The sequence below is a fragment of the Sus scrofa genome, chromosome 8 (genome assembly GCF_054392235.1).
Source record: "Sus scrofa isolate SSC_HxYL_T2T_F1_AM1 chromosome 8, Sscrofa_HxYL_maternal_Yorkshire_Landrace_v2.0, whole genome shotgun sequence".
In the NCBI taxonomy this organism is placed as follows: Eukaryota; Metazoa; Chordata; class Mammalia; order Artiodactyla; family Suidae; genus Sus; species Sus scrofa.
Window position 1 is genome coordinate 42,626,280 of NC_139390.1, and position 16,768 is coordinate 42,643,047.

The window sequence follows — 16,768 nt, forward strand, 5'->3', positions numbered from 1 at the left end:
CTCCTTCAATTCCAAGTGAATCACTCTAATCTTTGTACACATCCCCGACTCTATTGCTCCTTCCTGCTGATTTCACCAAGACACCCCCCTGGTTAGATTCAGCCCTCCTTCCTTTGTGTGTGAACAGCCCCCTTCATATTGGTGGCCACTAACCTCAAGCGGACTTCTGTGCTACCATCATACTAAACATCTCTACTCCATTCACTGTGCCATTCTACTGTCACATCTCTGTCCTCAGGAAAAACAAGATGTTGGGAGAGGAATTCTACAGAATACCAACACGACCTGTACCCACCTGAGCATCTGCCCATAAACATTGTCTGCCCTCATTACTATTGTTGAAAGATACTTCAAAAAAAAAACAAAAAACTAACAACAACAACAAAAAACCATGATCCTCATACAAATATAAAATGAATATGTGCCTTATTTTTGGTTTTTTTTCCTTTGCTTTTTTAGGGCCACACGTGTTCCCAGGCTAGTGGTTGAATCAGAACTACAGCTGCCGGCCTGTGCCACAGCCACAGCCACACAATAACTGAGCCGAGTCTGCGACCTACACCACAGCTCACAGCATCGCCAGATCCTTAACCCACTGAGCAAGGTCAGGGATTGAACCTTCATCCTCTTGGATACTAGTCAGCTTGTTATGGCTGAGCTACAACAGGAACTTCCATCTGTGCCAAAGCTTTTATTGAACTCATTAAATAATGAAGAAACTAGTAAGATGTTAGCATCAGTTCACAGAAGAATTTCAAAGAGCAGACACATAGGGATGATGAGGTATGCCAAAATGAATTCGCTTAATAGATGCCCAGCTGGCTTCTGTAGTGGCGGAGAGAAATCAGTTGTGCCTCCATTGTACAAAATTCATTTGCATGTCTATAGAAAATAATTTTTTTGCATTCCTGTGAAATGTCTGTGACTTAGAAAGTTATAAAATAGCTCAAAGACAAGGTGCAGATAAACTGAAGCCTGTGCTAGACAAAACACCAGTCATATTTTTTGCTCTTTTCAAATTCATTTATAATTTTTTCCTGAAAACATAAACAATATCTCTGGATTTTTACTCAAAGCCAGGCCCTCTCCTTGAGCACTAACTAGATTCCACCTGAAGACATTGGTTAGCCATTCTTCCAACAACTAAATCAGCAAAGTTCTGCCCTTTCTCCATTGTCCCATCAGCAGACAAATACCTTTTTTTTTTTAATCATTATTAAAGTGTAGTTGATTTACAATGGTTCTTTGATCTCTGTTGTACAGCAACGTGACAAAATCACAAATATTTCCCTGTGCTGTACAATGCCCATCCATTCCAAATGTAACAGTTGGCATCCCCTAACCCCAAAACATAACCCCATTTCCCTCACCAGATACAACCTTATTTTTCTGGTGCCTTTGCATCAAAACTAAATATTTATTTTTTTACCAGCTACAGTTCTTTTTCTTTCACTACTAAACCCACTCCATTTACTCTCTAGACCTCACAGCTCCACTGACACTGGTTTTTTGGGAGCTTTTTTATCTTTAGAGCCACATGCACAGCATATGAAAGTTCCCAGGCACGGGGTCGAATTGGAGCTGCAGCTGTTGGCCTACACCACAGCCACAGCCACATAGGATCTGAGCTGCATCAGCAACCTACACCATAGCTCATGATAACGCTGGATCCTTAACCCACTGAGCAGGGCCAGGGTTCTAACCCATGTCCTCATGGATAGTAGTCATTTTGGTTACTGCTGAGTTATGATGGGAACTCCTGCCACTGCTCTTAATGTCTCTGGCAACCATGCTAAATCAAGGGGTCACTTCTTAGTAAACATATGAACATAGAGAACTAGGTCACTTCACCTTGATACACTTCCTTTAACTGACTCCAAGACTCCACACACTCTTGGTTTTCCTCCTCCCTCCCTGGATGCTCCTTCCTGGGTTGCTTCACTGATTCTTTGTCTTAACCTGACTTCTGAATGTAGGAAAACACCAATTCCCAGTTTATAGTCACTTTGTCTATCAATAGATGTTGATCTCATGAAGTCTTAAGACTCTAAAACTGTTTGTGTACTGACAACTTCAGTATACATTTATCTCCAGCCTAAACATTATTCTTCAACTCGAGATTCATGTCCAACTGCCTGCTTAAGGTCTCTACATGGTGTGTAATTGATATCTGGAGTTTGACACAATTAAACTTGAACTTCTGATTTTCCTCATCCCCCACACCTGATCCTCCTACAGACTCCGTTTCTTTACTTACTCAGTGAAAACAGTGGGGTCTTCCGTGACTCTTCTCATTCTCTCTCTCATTGGCCTCTCACACAGGCCAATCAGTGGTCCTATGTCCTGATGTCATCCCCGTGACCATGACTAATGATTTGAGCCACCGTCATCTCTTGCCTGACTGCAGCAGACTCCTTATTGATCTGGCTTTTCTTCTTATTTTCTCCAGCTGATTCTCAATACAAGCCAGAGCGATCTTTCCAAAATATAGATCATATCACTGCTCTGTCAAAACACTGCAACAGCACCCAATTGCTCTTAGACTAAGTCCAGAGTTACCAGCTTCGAATATGATATGACCCCCAGTCATCTCTCATCTGCTATCCCCAGTTACCTCATCTGCTATTCTTGCTCTCATTCCCTCTTCCTACACACTGGCCTCCTTGTTGTTCCCTGGGCATATCAGTCATGCTCCTATCAGAGCCTTTGCACTGGCTGTCCCCTCTGTGTAGACTTCTCTTCCCCCAGAAAGCCACGTGACTAACTCCCTCGCCTCTAGTCATTGTGTGATTTGTTGCTGTGTCATGAAGTATTCCAAATCTTAGCAGCATAAAAGGACAAAACAACTCTCATAGTTTCTGTGGGTCAGGATTTCAGGTGTCCCATGACTGGGTACCTGTGCCTCAAGCATTCACTGCAGTCAGGATGTCAGGAGGCCAGAGGTCCCTTCAGTAAGCTCCCTTGAGGGAAGACCCCCTCCAAATGCATGTGGCCTTAGCAGGATTCAGCTAGCGTCATGGGTTATTGAACTAAGGGCCAAGCCTCCCTTAGGTCCCTGCCACATGGGTCTCTCTGTGGGGCAGCTCATAGCATGGGGCCTAACTTCCATCAGAGCAGGCAGGCAAAGCCATGAAAGGCAGAAGGCCACCTGTTTGTGACCTAGTCTTGGAAGAGACATCCCATCACTTTTTCTGTGTCTGTCTGTGCGAAAGAAGTCACAAGGTCCAGCTCACTCTGCAAGGAAGGGAACTATTCAAGGCAGGATTATGAGGAAGGTGTGGGTTAGCAGGGCCATCTAAGAGGCTGCCCACCAGTCACCTTCTCAATAAGGCCACCTGATTTAATGCGGCACCCTAACCCTCTCAATCACATTTTCATCTCCCTTTATTCTCATGAGCCATAGTAAATCCTTACTATTTTGAGCAAGTTTTGCAGTGGTTTGTTTTATAGCAATAGCTAACTGATAAACTATCTTCTAAAACACGAAAATAAGGAGTTCCATTGTGGTTCAGTGAAAATGAATGCGACTGGTAACCATGAGGTTGCAAGTTCGATCTCTGGCCTTGCTCAGTGACTTAAGGATCCAGTGTTGCTGTGAGCTATGATGCAGATCGCAGATGCAGCTCGGATCTGGTGTGGCTGTGGCTGTGGAGTAGGCTGGCAGCTGTAGCTCTGATTCAACCCCTAGCCTGGCAAAGTTCATATGCCAATGGTGCAGCCCTAAAAAAGGAAAAAAATAAATAATAAATAAAAATACAAAAACTACAATGAGGAGTTCCCGTCGTGGCGCAGTGGTTAACGAATCCGACTAGGAACCATGAGGTTGCGGATTCGGTCCCTGCCCTTGCTCAGTGGGTTAACGATCCGGCGTTGCAGTGAGCTGTGGTGTAGGTTGCAGACGCGGCTCGGATCCTGCGTTGCTGTGGCTCTGGAGTAGACCGGTGGCTACAGCTCCGACTCAACCCCTAGCCTGGGAACCTCCATATGCCGCGGGAGCGGCCCAAGAAATAGCAACAACAACAACAGACAAAAAAAGACAAAAGACAAAAAAAAAAAAAAAAAACTACAATGAGCTTTTTGACTTATGCTTATTATTTTATTGTCTGTCTCCCCTCACTGGAATATAAGGTACATGAGGGTAGGTTTTTTTGTTTGTTTAATTATTTGGAACACAGATGCATGTCTAGCACTAGAAGAGTGTCTGATACATAACAGACAGTTTTTATTAAATGAATGTTTCTGTTGTCAATGTCATATGCAAAAGTCACTAATCCCCTTCATTTTCTTTATTGTGGAATTGCAATATCTACCTTACAAAGCTGTGAGAACAGGTTATGTTGGTAAGTGAAAAGCAGTGATCCAGTTGTGCATTTGTACTACCAAGAAGCCAGTAAAAATATAGTAAGGGGGAAATACAATGAAATTCAATCAAAAGGAAAGCTTCGGAATCCATAAATTGTTACAAACCCACACAAATTTGTATTAGGTTTTATAAGAGAAATAGAGCATTTTCGGGAAATTAGAGTACATATATTTTTTCTTCAAAGTATTAACATTAAATCTGTGTTTAGTGATGAGGACAAAGATTACTCTTCAGCCTGATTCCTATTTCTTTAATTCTTGTTCCCTCCAAATTAAAAAAAAAAAACAAAAAAAAAAAACAAAAAAAAAAAAACCACTGTGAGATTTGTTGCATCCTGACCTCTAGACCTCTGTTTCCTTGTGGCCTGCTAGTAAATAACTCTGACCATGACTTTTTTTTTTTTTCCCTGTAAAAACTACAGACTCAATGTGATCCCTATCAAATTACCAAGGACATTTTTCGCAGAACTCGAACAAAATATTTTAAAGTTTATTTGGAAATACAAAAGACCCAGAATAGCCAAAGACATCCTGAAAAAGAAAAAAGGAGCTGGAGGAATCAGGCTCCCTGACTTCAGAATATACTACAAAGCTACAGTCATCAAAGCCATATGGTACTGGCACAAAGATATAAATATACATCAGGGGAACAGGATAGAAAGCCCTGAATTAAACCCACACACCTACAGTCAACTAATCTATGACAAAGGAGGCAAGAATATACAATGGAGAAAAGAGCCCGTTCAATAAGTGGTGCTGGGAAAACTGGACAGCTGCATGTAAAAGAATGAAATTAGAACACTCCCTAACACCATACACAAAAATAAACTCAACATGGATTAAAGACCTAGATATAAGACCAGATACTACAAAACTCTTAGAGGAAAACATAGGCCAAACCCTCTCTGACATGAACGACAGCAGCGTCTTCCCAGATCCACCTCTAAGAGTCATGACAATAAAAACAAAAATAAATAAATGGGACTTAAAGTTTCTGCACAGCAAAGGAAACCCTAAACAAAATGAAAAGACAACTCACAGAATGGGAGAAAATATTTGAAATGAATCAACTGACAAGGGATTAATCTCCAAGATTTATAAACACCTCCTACAGCTCAATACCAAGAAAACAAACAATCCCATCAAAAAATGGGCAGAAGATCTAAAGAGACAATTATCCAAAGAAGACATACAGATGGCAAAAACACATGAAAAGGTGTTCAACATCGCTCATTAGAGAAATGCAAATCAACACTATGAGGTACCACCTATCATCGGCCAGAATGGCCATCATCAAAAAGTCTACAAACAATAAGTGCTAAAGAGGGTGTGGAGAAAAAGGAAACTTGTTACACTGTTGGTGGAAATGTAAATTGACTCAAAATCACTTGTGGGAATGTAAATTGACTCAATCACTTGTGGAAAACAGTATGGAGATTCCTCAAAAAACTAGAAATAGAACTGCCATTTGATCCAGCAATCCCACTCCTGGGCATCTATCCAAAGAAATCGACTCAAAAAGACCCATGTACTCAAATGTCCATTGCAGCATTATATATAATAGCCAAGACATGGAAACAACCTAAATGTCCATTGACAGAGGAATGGATAAAGAAGATGTTTTTGGTTTTTAAGGAATCTCCATACTGTTTTCCAGAGTAGCTGCACTAATTTATATGCCTATCAACAGTGTATGAGTGTTCCATTTTTTTCCACCCCTTCTCCTGTATTTATTGTTTGTAGACTTTTTGAAGAGAGCCATTCTGACAGGTGGGAAGTGATACTTCCATTGTGGTTTTGACGTGCATTTCTCTGATAGTGACATTGAGCATCTTTTTGTGTGCTGTTGGCCATCTGTATGTCTTTTGGAAAATGTCTGTTTGGGTCTTCTGCCCATTTTTCAGTTAGGTTGTTTCCTCAACATTTGAGTTTTATGAGTTGTTTGTATATTTTGGATATTAACCCCTTATTGGTTGTGTCATTTGCAGGTATTTTTCTGGAACCCTTATTGTGCGTAGTGTGGCATATTTTCAATTATTCCATACATCATGTATATTGGCTTCATTCTTTTTTTTTGTTTGTTTGTTTTTCTGACTGCTGTCCTGATTGGTGATTTCCATTATTCTATCTTTCAGATCCCTTACTGGTTCTTTGTCATTTAGTCTGCTATTCATTGCTTCTAGAGTGCTTTTTATCCCAGCAATTTGTCCGTTTTTGACTGGTTCATCTTTATAGTTTCCAGTGCCGTTACAGTGACCTGCGTTTCTATCAGTAATCTTTGTTAATTCAGTTAGCATTTTTTTCTTTTAAAAAAATTTTAATTATACTTGATTTACAGTATTCTGTCAATTTCTGCTGTACAGCAGAGACCTGGTTACACATATATAAACATTCTTTTTTGGGGGGGGGGTTGTTTTTTTTTTTGGTGCCATTTCTTGGGCTGCTCCCACAGCATATGGAGGTTCCCAGGCTGGGGGTCGAATCGGATCTGTAGCCGCCAGCCTATGCCAGAGCCACAGCAATGCGGGATCCGAGCCGCATCTGCGACCTACACCACAGCTCATGGCAACGCTGGATCCTTAACCCACTGAGCAAAGCCAGGGATCAAACCTGCAACCTCATGGTTCCTAGTCGGATTTGGTAACCACTGAGCCACGACGGGAACTCCTACAAACATTCTTTTTCTCACAGTATCCTCCAACATGTTCCATCAGAAGTGATTAAATATAGTTCCCTGAGCTAGACAGCAGGACCTCATTGCTTATCCATTCCAAATGCAGGATTTTGCATCTACTAATCCCTAACTCCCAGTCCATCCAACTACCTTCCCTCCCCTTTGGCAACCACAATTCTGTTTTCCATATTTGTGAGTTTGTTTTTTCTATACATAGGTTCATTTATACCATTTATTAGATTCCAAATATGAATGATATCATATGGTATTGATCTTTCTCTTTCTGACTGACTTCACTTAAGTATGAGAGTCTCTAGATCCATCCATGTTGCTGCAAATGGCATTTTTTTTCTGGCTGAGCAATACTCCATTATGTAAATATACCATTACTCTAGGACATAGATCGAAAAACATTGCTGGAGTTCCCTTCGTGGCTCAGCGGAAACAAATCCAACTAGGAACCATGAGGTTGTGGGTTTGATCCCTGGCCTTGCTCAGTGGGTTAAGGATCTGGCATTGCCATGAGCTGTGGTGTAGGTTGCAGACGCGACTGGGATCCCAAGTTGCTGTGGCTGCAGTGTAGGCCAGCAGCTGCAGCTCTGATTCATCCCCTAGCCTGGGAACCTTCATATGGTGTGTGGGGCTCTAAAAAGCTATATATATATATATAGCTGCAATTTCCTCCACTATATGTTCTTGACATCTTTGTCATAGGTTCATTGACCATAGATATGTGGGTTCAATAATGTGTGCTCTATCCTATTCCTCTGATCTATATTTCTGTTTTTGTGCCATGCCATACTGTTTTGATGAGTGTAGCTTTGTTTTATAGGTTGAGGCCATGAAGCATGATTCCACCATCTCTATTTTTCTTTCTTAATATGGCTTTTGTTGGCGGGGGAGGGAAATCTTTTGTGTTGCCACACAAATTTTTTTTAAAAATTGTATAGTTCTTTGAAAAATGCCTCTAGTGATTTGATAGGGATTGCATTGAATCTATAGACTGCCTTGGGTGGTATGGTTATTTTGACAGTATTGATGTTTCCAGTACAAGAACATAATATATCTTCTCTACTGTGGGTGTCATGTTTGATTTTGTTCATCAGCATCTTATGTTTTCCAGAAGGCAGGTAGTTTGCCTCCTTAAGTGGGTTTCTTCCTACATATGTTATTCTTATGGATGCATTGGCAAATGGGGTTATTTTCTTAATTTCTGTTTCTGATCTTTCATTGTTGTATAGAAATGCAGGAGATTTCTCTGTACTAATTTTGCATCCTGAAACTTTACTGGATTCGCTGAACTCCAGTAGTTTTCTGATAGCACCTTTAGTATTTTTTATGTATAGGATCATGTCACCTGCAGTGACATTTTCACTTCTTTTCCAGTTTGGATTCTTTTATTTCTTTTCTATGACAGTAATGGTTAGGACTTCCAAAACTATGTTGAATAAAAGTGGTGAGAGTGGACATCCTTGTCTTGTTCCAGCTTAGTGGAAACTCTTTCAGCTTTGCACTTGTGAAAATGATGTGAGCTGTGGGTCTTTCATATATAGCCTTTATTAGATTGAGGTGGGTTCCCTCTATATCCACTTTCTGGAGTTTTGGTGGTTTTTTTAATCAAATTTTCTCAAAAGATTTTTCTGCATCTATTGAGATCATTATACGGTTTTAATTCCTCAGGTTGTTAATGTGGTATGTCAAAGGGATTTACAGATATTGAAGAAGCCTTACATCCTTGACATAAATCCCACTTAATCACGGTGTATAATCCTTTAAATATATTGTTGGATTCGGTTCACCAATATAAATTTGAGGATTTTTGCATATATGCTCATCAGTGACATTGGCCTGTATTTTTACTTTTTGTCTTTCTTTGTCTGGTTTTGGTGTCAGAATGGTGGTGGTCCCATAAAATGAACCTGGGTGTATTCCTTCCTTGGTAATTTTTTGGAATAGTTTCAGGACAGGTGTTAACTCTTCTCTAATTTTTTTTTTTTTTTTTTTTTTTTCCTTTTTAGGGCTGCACCCTCAGCATATGGAAGTTTTCAGCCTAGGGGTCGAATTGTGGCCAGCCTGTGCCACAGCCACAGCAATGCAGGATCAGAGGCTCATCTGTTATCTACTCCACAGCTCACAGGAACACTGTAGCCCCGATCCTCTGAGCGAGGCATGGGATTGAACCCGCATCCTCATGAATACTAGTCAGATTCGTTTCTGCTGCACCACAACAGGAAATCCTTCTCTAAATTTTTACAGAACTTAACTGTGAAGCCATTAGGTGCTGAACTTTTGTTTGTTGGAAGTTGTTTTACATCACAGTTTCAATTTCATTATCTGTGACTGGTCTGGTAATATTTTGTATTTTTCTTTCAGTCTTGAAAGGTCATATCTTTGTAAGAATTTGTCATTGACCTCTCTGCTGGTGAGGGGATATCCCTGGCTGTGAGCATCTCTTTTCCTTCAACACCTTCCCAGAGGAGCAGCTCCTAACTTACTTCCAGTTATCCCTCCTTCTTTTTCTTTTCTTTCCCCTTCATCCTTCCCAGTTCCATGAAGATCTTTCTTTTTAGGTTTTTTGAGTTCTTCTGTCAGTGTTTGGTCACTGTCCTTTAAGGATTATTCCATGTGTACATGTATTCCCAGTGTATGTGTGGGAAGAGGTAAGTTCCATGTCCTCCTGCCACCATCTTTATCTACCCTCCCAACCTACAATTAATGCTTGATAACTTACTTTTTCAGTTCTGAAAATTATTACATTCCCAGAATATACTACAGTATGTTTTCCCATTCATCTACTGAAGGACACCTTGATGTTATTTACATTTTTGCAATACTAACAGTGCTATAAATGTCAGTATGCACATTTTTGTATGGACTTAAGTTTTTAACTCCTTTCAGGATATATGTAATAATATATCTACGAGAATACTTTCCACTTTGTAAGGTGGGAGTATTTTCAATATTGTAGAAACTGTCAATCTGTCTTCCAAAGTAGCTGTATTTTCACTTCTTCCAGCAATGAATGAAATTTTCTATGGCTCTATGTCCTCTAGAGTATTTGTTGTTGTAATTGTTACACATTTTAGCAAATTAAGGGCTATGTAGTTGGTTATCATTGTAGTTTTAATTTTCCTTTTCTTTTTTTTTTCTTTTTTTTTTTTGGTCTTTTGAGGGCCACACCTGCAACATATGGTGGTTCCTAGACGAGGGGTCTAATCGGAGCTGTAGCTGCCAGCCTACACCACAGCCATAGCAACACCAGATCCAAGCTATGTCTGCGAACTACACCACAGCTCATGGCAACACTGGATCCTTAACCCACTCAGCGAGGCCAGGGATCAAATGCACAACCTCATGGTTCCTAGTCGGATTCGTTTCCAATGAGCCACGACAGGAACTCCTAATTTGCATTGTAATGATATCATGTAATCTGGATTATTCCATATAGTTATGTGCAAAGCATCTATTTTCTTTGACAAGATGTCTTTAAAGTTTCTTGGTCCACTTATTTTTTGGCCATGCCCTTGGCAAGCACGAGTTCTGGGCCAGGGGTGCAAACCATGCCATGGCCCTGAGAACGCTGGATCCTTAAACTGCTGATCCATGAGGTAATTCCAAGTCCACTTTTTATCTGGGCTGTTTTTATTTTGTCTATCCAATCTGTATTTCTTTTACTCATTTTCTTGCCTTATTTCATTAGCAAGGACTGAGTAAAATACTGAAAAGGTGTGATGGAAGGGAACATCCTTGATTTTTACCTCCTTAGTGGGAAAGCTTCATGTTTCTTACCATCAAACGCAATGTGAAATAGAAGATTTTTTTGTAGTTTGTTGTTATCAGCTTGAGAAATCTCCACTCCGCTTATACTTAACTGAGAGTCTTTCTGAAGAATGGGTGTTGGATTTTTTTCAAACACCTTCTGCATCTACTGACAATTATTTTTCTCTTTAGGGCATTGATATGATTATTTGATTGTCGAATGTTTAACGAGCCTTGCCTACTTGGGATTAATCCATCTGTCATGATATAGAATTCTCTCAAAACATTGTTGGGTTCAATTTCTTAGGATTTTGTTGAAAATGTTTGCATCTGTGTTCCTGAGCAACATTGGTCAGTAGTTTCCTAGTCATATTTTTGTCTGAGTTTGGATATTGTGATTTTGATGTCAGACATTCATTTGGGGAAATTCTCGGTCATTACTTTTTTAAAAATTAATTTCAGTTCCTTTCTATCTGTTTTCTAATATGGCTATGCCCATTATGTATATATCATATCATTTTTAGTTGTTCCATAATGATGGATTCCTCTGTTCTGTTGATTTTTTTCCAGCCAATTTTCTTTCTTTTGAGATTTCAAATTTTCTCTTGACAAGTCTATGAGCTGAGAGATATTTTTCCTCAGCCAGTTCTCTGGCTGCTAAAACAAAATACCAGACACTTGGTAGTTTAGAAACAATAGAATATTTTATTTTTACAATGGCTGAGGCTGAAAAGTTCAAGAACAAGTGACCAGCTTACTTTGTGTTGGGTGAGGGACAAATATCTGCTTCATAAATGGATCTTTTAGCTATGTACTGAAATGATGAGATGGAGGGTAAGGTTTTGTTGGCTACATTTATGTCCCTAATCCCATGTTTGAGGTCTCTGGCCTAGTGACCTAATCACCTCCCCAAAGACTCACCTAATATCATCACCACAGGAGTTGAATTTCAAAATTTGAAAACTTAAGGGACCAAATGTTTATACCACAGTAGGGACCACAGAGTTGATTAATTTTTCCATTCATATTAAAAGTTTTGAACAATTTGTTTCTGATATAGTCCCAACAAACCTTAATTGTTAAGAATAACTCAAATCGAAGTTCCTATCGTGGTGCAGTGGTTAACAAATCCAACTAGGAACTATAGGTTGTGGGTTTGATCCCTGGCCTGGCTCAGTGGGTTAAGGATCCGGCATTGCCATGAGCTGTGGTGTAGGTTGCAGATGCGGCTCGGATCCCACGTTGCTGTGGCTCTGGAGTAGGCCAGCGGCTACAGCTCCAATTTGACCCCTAGCCTGGGAACCTCCATATGCTGTGGGAACGGCCCTAGAAAAGGCAAAAAGACAAAAAAAAAAAAAAGAAGAACTCAAATTTTTCATGTTTTATTAGCTATTGTTTATGGCAGACATGTGATAACATTTTTTTTTAAACATGGATATTGAGACCAATTCTCGGCAACTGCCAACAAACAAAAGATCATTTACATAGTAATACATTGGATATCAAAGATGAAGCTATTTGTGCTAAAATTTTTTGCACCCACTGTTGACAGAGGGCAGGGGAGTTTGCCTTGCTAACCTTCATTATATGCACTTCTTCCTAATGGGATACTCCATCTAAAACTGATAAGATGGGGGGGAGTACATCATGAAATACACCAATCTTTTCTATAGATTCTGAAGCAGCAAAATCAACAGGATGGTGAATCCATCCAAAAGGACATGTCCGTATTGTTACAGCAGTTTTCTTACCACTCTGAACCTTTTTCAAACCCTGGCACTTGAACATATTTTTTATTTTGTTGAATGCCAAGAATGTTCATCTGAAAGTGTCACATACTCTACTAATATTGCACTATTCCCTGTGCAAGTATGTGTGGAATTCAATGAGCTATGTATGGGAGGATATTGTAAGAGGTTGCCTAGAGTAATAAGGACATTTCATTTAAGGTTGGCTCTTCTAAGATCTCAGCTACCTCCTCTTTCTGCTTACTACATCTAGATCTGACCAGAATGGGGGACTTCTCCTTTGCTGCCCATGAATAACAGCCATGATTAATCCCATAGAACTTGGTGCTTATACCCTCCCCTGAACCTAGTGACCCTCCATGCATGGCATCACTAGAAAAGGAGGGTGGCATGTGTATCTGCATAAAATATGCTGTAAATATTTCATTTCTTCCCTTGCTCATAATTCCAAGGAATAGATTTGGGTTTCTGCCTAATGCTGCTGGAGTTGGTATGTAAGTTGAGGGAGGTAGCATGAGTAACTGATAATGAAAGTAGCCCAACTGCACAGAAAATACAAGCAAGTACATTCCTGTATAGTTTCAAGCAACTGATTGGCTATATCAAGCATGGTGACTCTTCAATCCTTCCTCTTTCTACTAGTAGTTCAAGATACAAAAATGAAGGATATTTTGTTTTATCCTCACCTCTCACATCATCTGTATTAAGGCAGAGGAGAATGGAGACCCCGTACTACCATCTTACTAATTAGTTGTACTGGAGAATTTTAACTTTTTCAAGGGATAGTTTCATATTCTCCAGTCAAGGCTATGAAGGACCTTTATATATTCTATTTAACATATTCAGATCTCTCATGGTATCCAGTCATCACCAAAAATGTAAATAAATTTGAAGGGTCTTAGAGTTTACCATATTTGAAGTTACAGTAGTTTAGCCTTAGTTCTAAGGATTTTAGGGAAAAAAGTATTTTAGATACTTACTATGAGATAAAAAAATTATTTTCTTGACACAAACAGACAGCACTGGGATTTGTTTTTATCTACAACTTTTCTACACATGTTCCAGGGAGTGAAGTAAAGTAGTTGAGTTGGCTGCTGTGTAATCAGTATATATGGAGTAAAGATTAGGAATCTTAAGCTTCACTCATCCCAAACTCTTAAATTAGGATGAAAGCAATCCTGTACAATATTTTAGCAGTGTCAGACACTGCCTATATTTTGTCAGGTAATTAATCATCCCTTTGCCCCAATCAGAGAAAGCTTGCATCTTTGTGACTGTGTTGTACAAAAATCTTTGAACAGAGGTGCAAGCAGAGGCTGACAGAAGATATGAAAAAAATGAAAGACCTCTGTGGAATTGTCTCTTGATCCATTGCAATCTCCCATTTACAATATGGGATACTCAACCCTCTGAGGAAAAAGGCCCAAGGAAGGTTTTTGCTTCTCTGGTATGATGGAAGTGCTAAAGATATGAAGAGGCAAGAAGAGTTGGTGAGAATGACTATGAGATTTCAAAATCAGATTCATGAAAAGGTGTTGTTTACGTCTGTGAATCAATGAGAGGTAATTGAGGAAATTAAAGGAAACCTAGATAGAATATTTTCTGAATAGATGTAATTTCTTGGAAAGGTTGAAAAAAATCACATTGTAATACAACAAATTGATTTTTTCTGGAAAGCTAACATATATTCAAAGCTTAATTATTAAATTTATTGGATTGAAGAATATATAGCATAGTAAAAGAATCTTGAGCTCACCTTTCTTAAGCACACAAAAACCACAACTGCCATGAATAAATAAATTTTTTGAAACTTTTAAAAAGGGAGTTCCCATCATGGCTCAACAGTTCACACACCCAACTACCCTCCTTGAGGAGGTGCATTCCATCCCTGGCTTTGCTCAGTGGGTTAGGGATCCAGCATTGCACTGAGCTGTGGTGTAGTTTGCAGATGCAGCTTGGTTCTGATGTTGCTATGGCTGTGGTGTAGGTTGGTGGCTACACTCCATTTAGACCCCTAGTCTGGGAACCTCCATATGCTCCAAATGCGGCCCTAAAAATAAAAAATAAAAAACGATCACAACAGCCAATCTTGATCACCCTATACAAAAGACTGGAGGTTACCCCAAAATAGAGAAAAGATACTCTACATTCAATGACACAAAGATGAAACCATGAGACAAAGAGGGGGCTCACTTGCACCATCATCAACTCCCATACCAACCATGTGGGCAAACAATAAACTAGATTAATTATATTGCAGAAGTTATCCAACAGGAGTAAAGCTCTTAGTCACATGCCATGCTCTCCAGACTACTGGTCCAGTATTTGAGAGGAAAACCGTCCAGAGCATTTGGCTTTGAAGACCAATGTAACTTAAATTCAGGTGCTCCATAGTACTCGCAGAAAGAGACTACAATCTGGGAGGATGCAGACAAGATCTCACATATACTGGGAACAAGGGCAAAACCAGTGACACCAAGGGAGCCTTAGACAGACCAATCTGCTGATCTTATCAGGACTCCTGGGCAGACAGGGGTCAGCAGTGGCTCTCTTTGGGGTCATAAAGACTGGTAGCAGGGACCTATGTGAACTTTTGGCTAGAGGGAGACAATGTGGGTCCTTGGGAACCCACCCAACACTGTGGAAACTACGATGATGACATACCTAAGGCTGAACAGCCAACACTATGGGGATACAGTCCCATCCATCAGCAGTCGGGCCGGCTAAAGGCTTTATGAGCTTACAATCACCTTTAGACATGTCCCATGAAACCACACTGCACAATATACAGCCAAGGTCTGCTTCATCCATCAGTGGGCAGGCAACAGCCCCTTAAACCAGGAAACCTGCACAAGCCTCCAGACCAGCCTCATCCACCAACACGCAGACATCAGAAATGAGATAATACATTGCAGTCTACAGAACTGAGTCCATAAGCACAGGCAGAACCTATCATGGGACTGGCTAGTCCCTGACCCTTGGGTGATAAGAGGGGAGTGTATTACTGGCACACATAGAACATCCCATACAGAGGACATTTCCAAGGTCAAGAAACATGAAAAGGCTACTGCATACTTAAAATACAAATAGAAGTTTAAACAAAATGAGATGGCACAGGAATATATTCCAGGCTAAGGCACAAGATAAAACCTAAGGAAGTAAGTGAAGTGGAGACAGGCAATCTACACAAGAGTCAGAGTAATGATTATAAAGGTGATCCAAGAACTCATAAAAGAACATATAGACAGAGCAAGAAGGTACCAGAAGCAATTAGCAAAAAGTTAAAAAAAAAAAAAAACGAAAGAACAACCAGAGCTGAAGAATATAACTGAAACCAACAAACAAACAACAACAACAACAACAAAAAATATATATATACTAGAAGGAATCAACAGCAGAATAAATTAAACAGAAGAATATATCAGTGATCTGGAAGACAGAGTGGTAGAAATTAGTGCCATGAAACACAATAAAGAAAAAAGAATGAAAAGAAATGTGGAAAATCCCAGATATCTAGGACAATGTCAAACACAGGAGCATCTGCATGATAGGGGCCCCAGAAGGAGAAGATGGAAAGGGCCTGAGAAATTAAAGAGATAAGAGCAAAATTCCCTAACATGGGATAGGAAACGGTCACTGAAATCCAGAAAGTGCAGGATTAACTGAAGGAGGAACATACTGAAAAGCACATTGTAATGAAATTGAAGAAAAAGACAGAGAAAATATTAAAAGTAACTAAGGAAAAGAAAGAAATAGCATACAAGGGAATCCCCATAAAACTATCATCTGATTTATTCAGCAAACATTTTGCACATCAGAAGGGAGTGGCACAAAATATTCAAACCAATGAAAGGAAAAATATCGACAACCAAAAATATGCTACCAAACCAGGTACTCATCCAAATTTGATGGAGAAGTCAAACACTTTACACATAAACAAAATTAAAAAAAAAAATTCTACACACCAACCTAGCTTTAAAACAAGTGCTAAAAGAACTCCTGTAGGTAGAAAAGGCAACAGGTAGAAACAGGAAAATTATGAAACAGAAAATTATGAAATTTTCTCAGTGGTAAAGGCAAACATAATTAAGATAGGGAATCATCCACAAATATGATATAAAAACCAGTAATCATTAGAGAAGAGTATAAATGCAGGTATTTGAAATTTAAGAGATTAGCAATTTGAAAACATTCATATTGACTACTATATTGCAACCTGGTGGTA

At 39.6% G+C, this 16,768-nt stretch overlaps 1 protein-coding gene across 4 annotated transcripts in view; it reads left to right on the forward strand.

Moving 5' to 3' along the window:
- Window positions 1–16,768, forward strand: part of LOC100525350 (polyprenal reductase) — a 51,908-nt gene that overhangs the window by 19,999 nt on the left and 15,141 nt on the right. The window contains exon 7 of one of the 4 annotated variants that reach the window (XR_298920.4): window positions 4,785–10,079. The exons of 2 other annotated variants lie outside the window; for them this stretch is intronic. The gene's annotated coding sequence lies outside the window, so the exon portion shown is untranslated. Of the gene's footprint in view, window positions 1–459; window positions 2,228–4,784; window positions 10,080–16,768 lie in introns of those variants that run through there. One more of the 4 variants, XR_014812461.1, reaches the window with a different exon arrangement.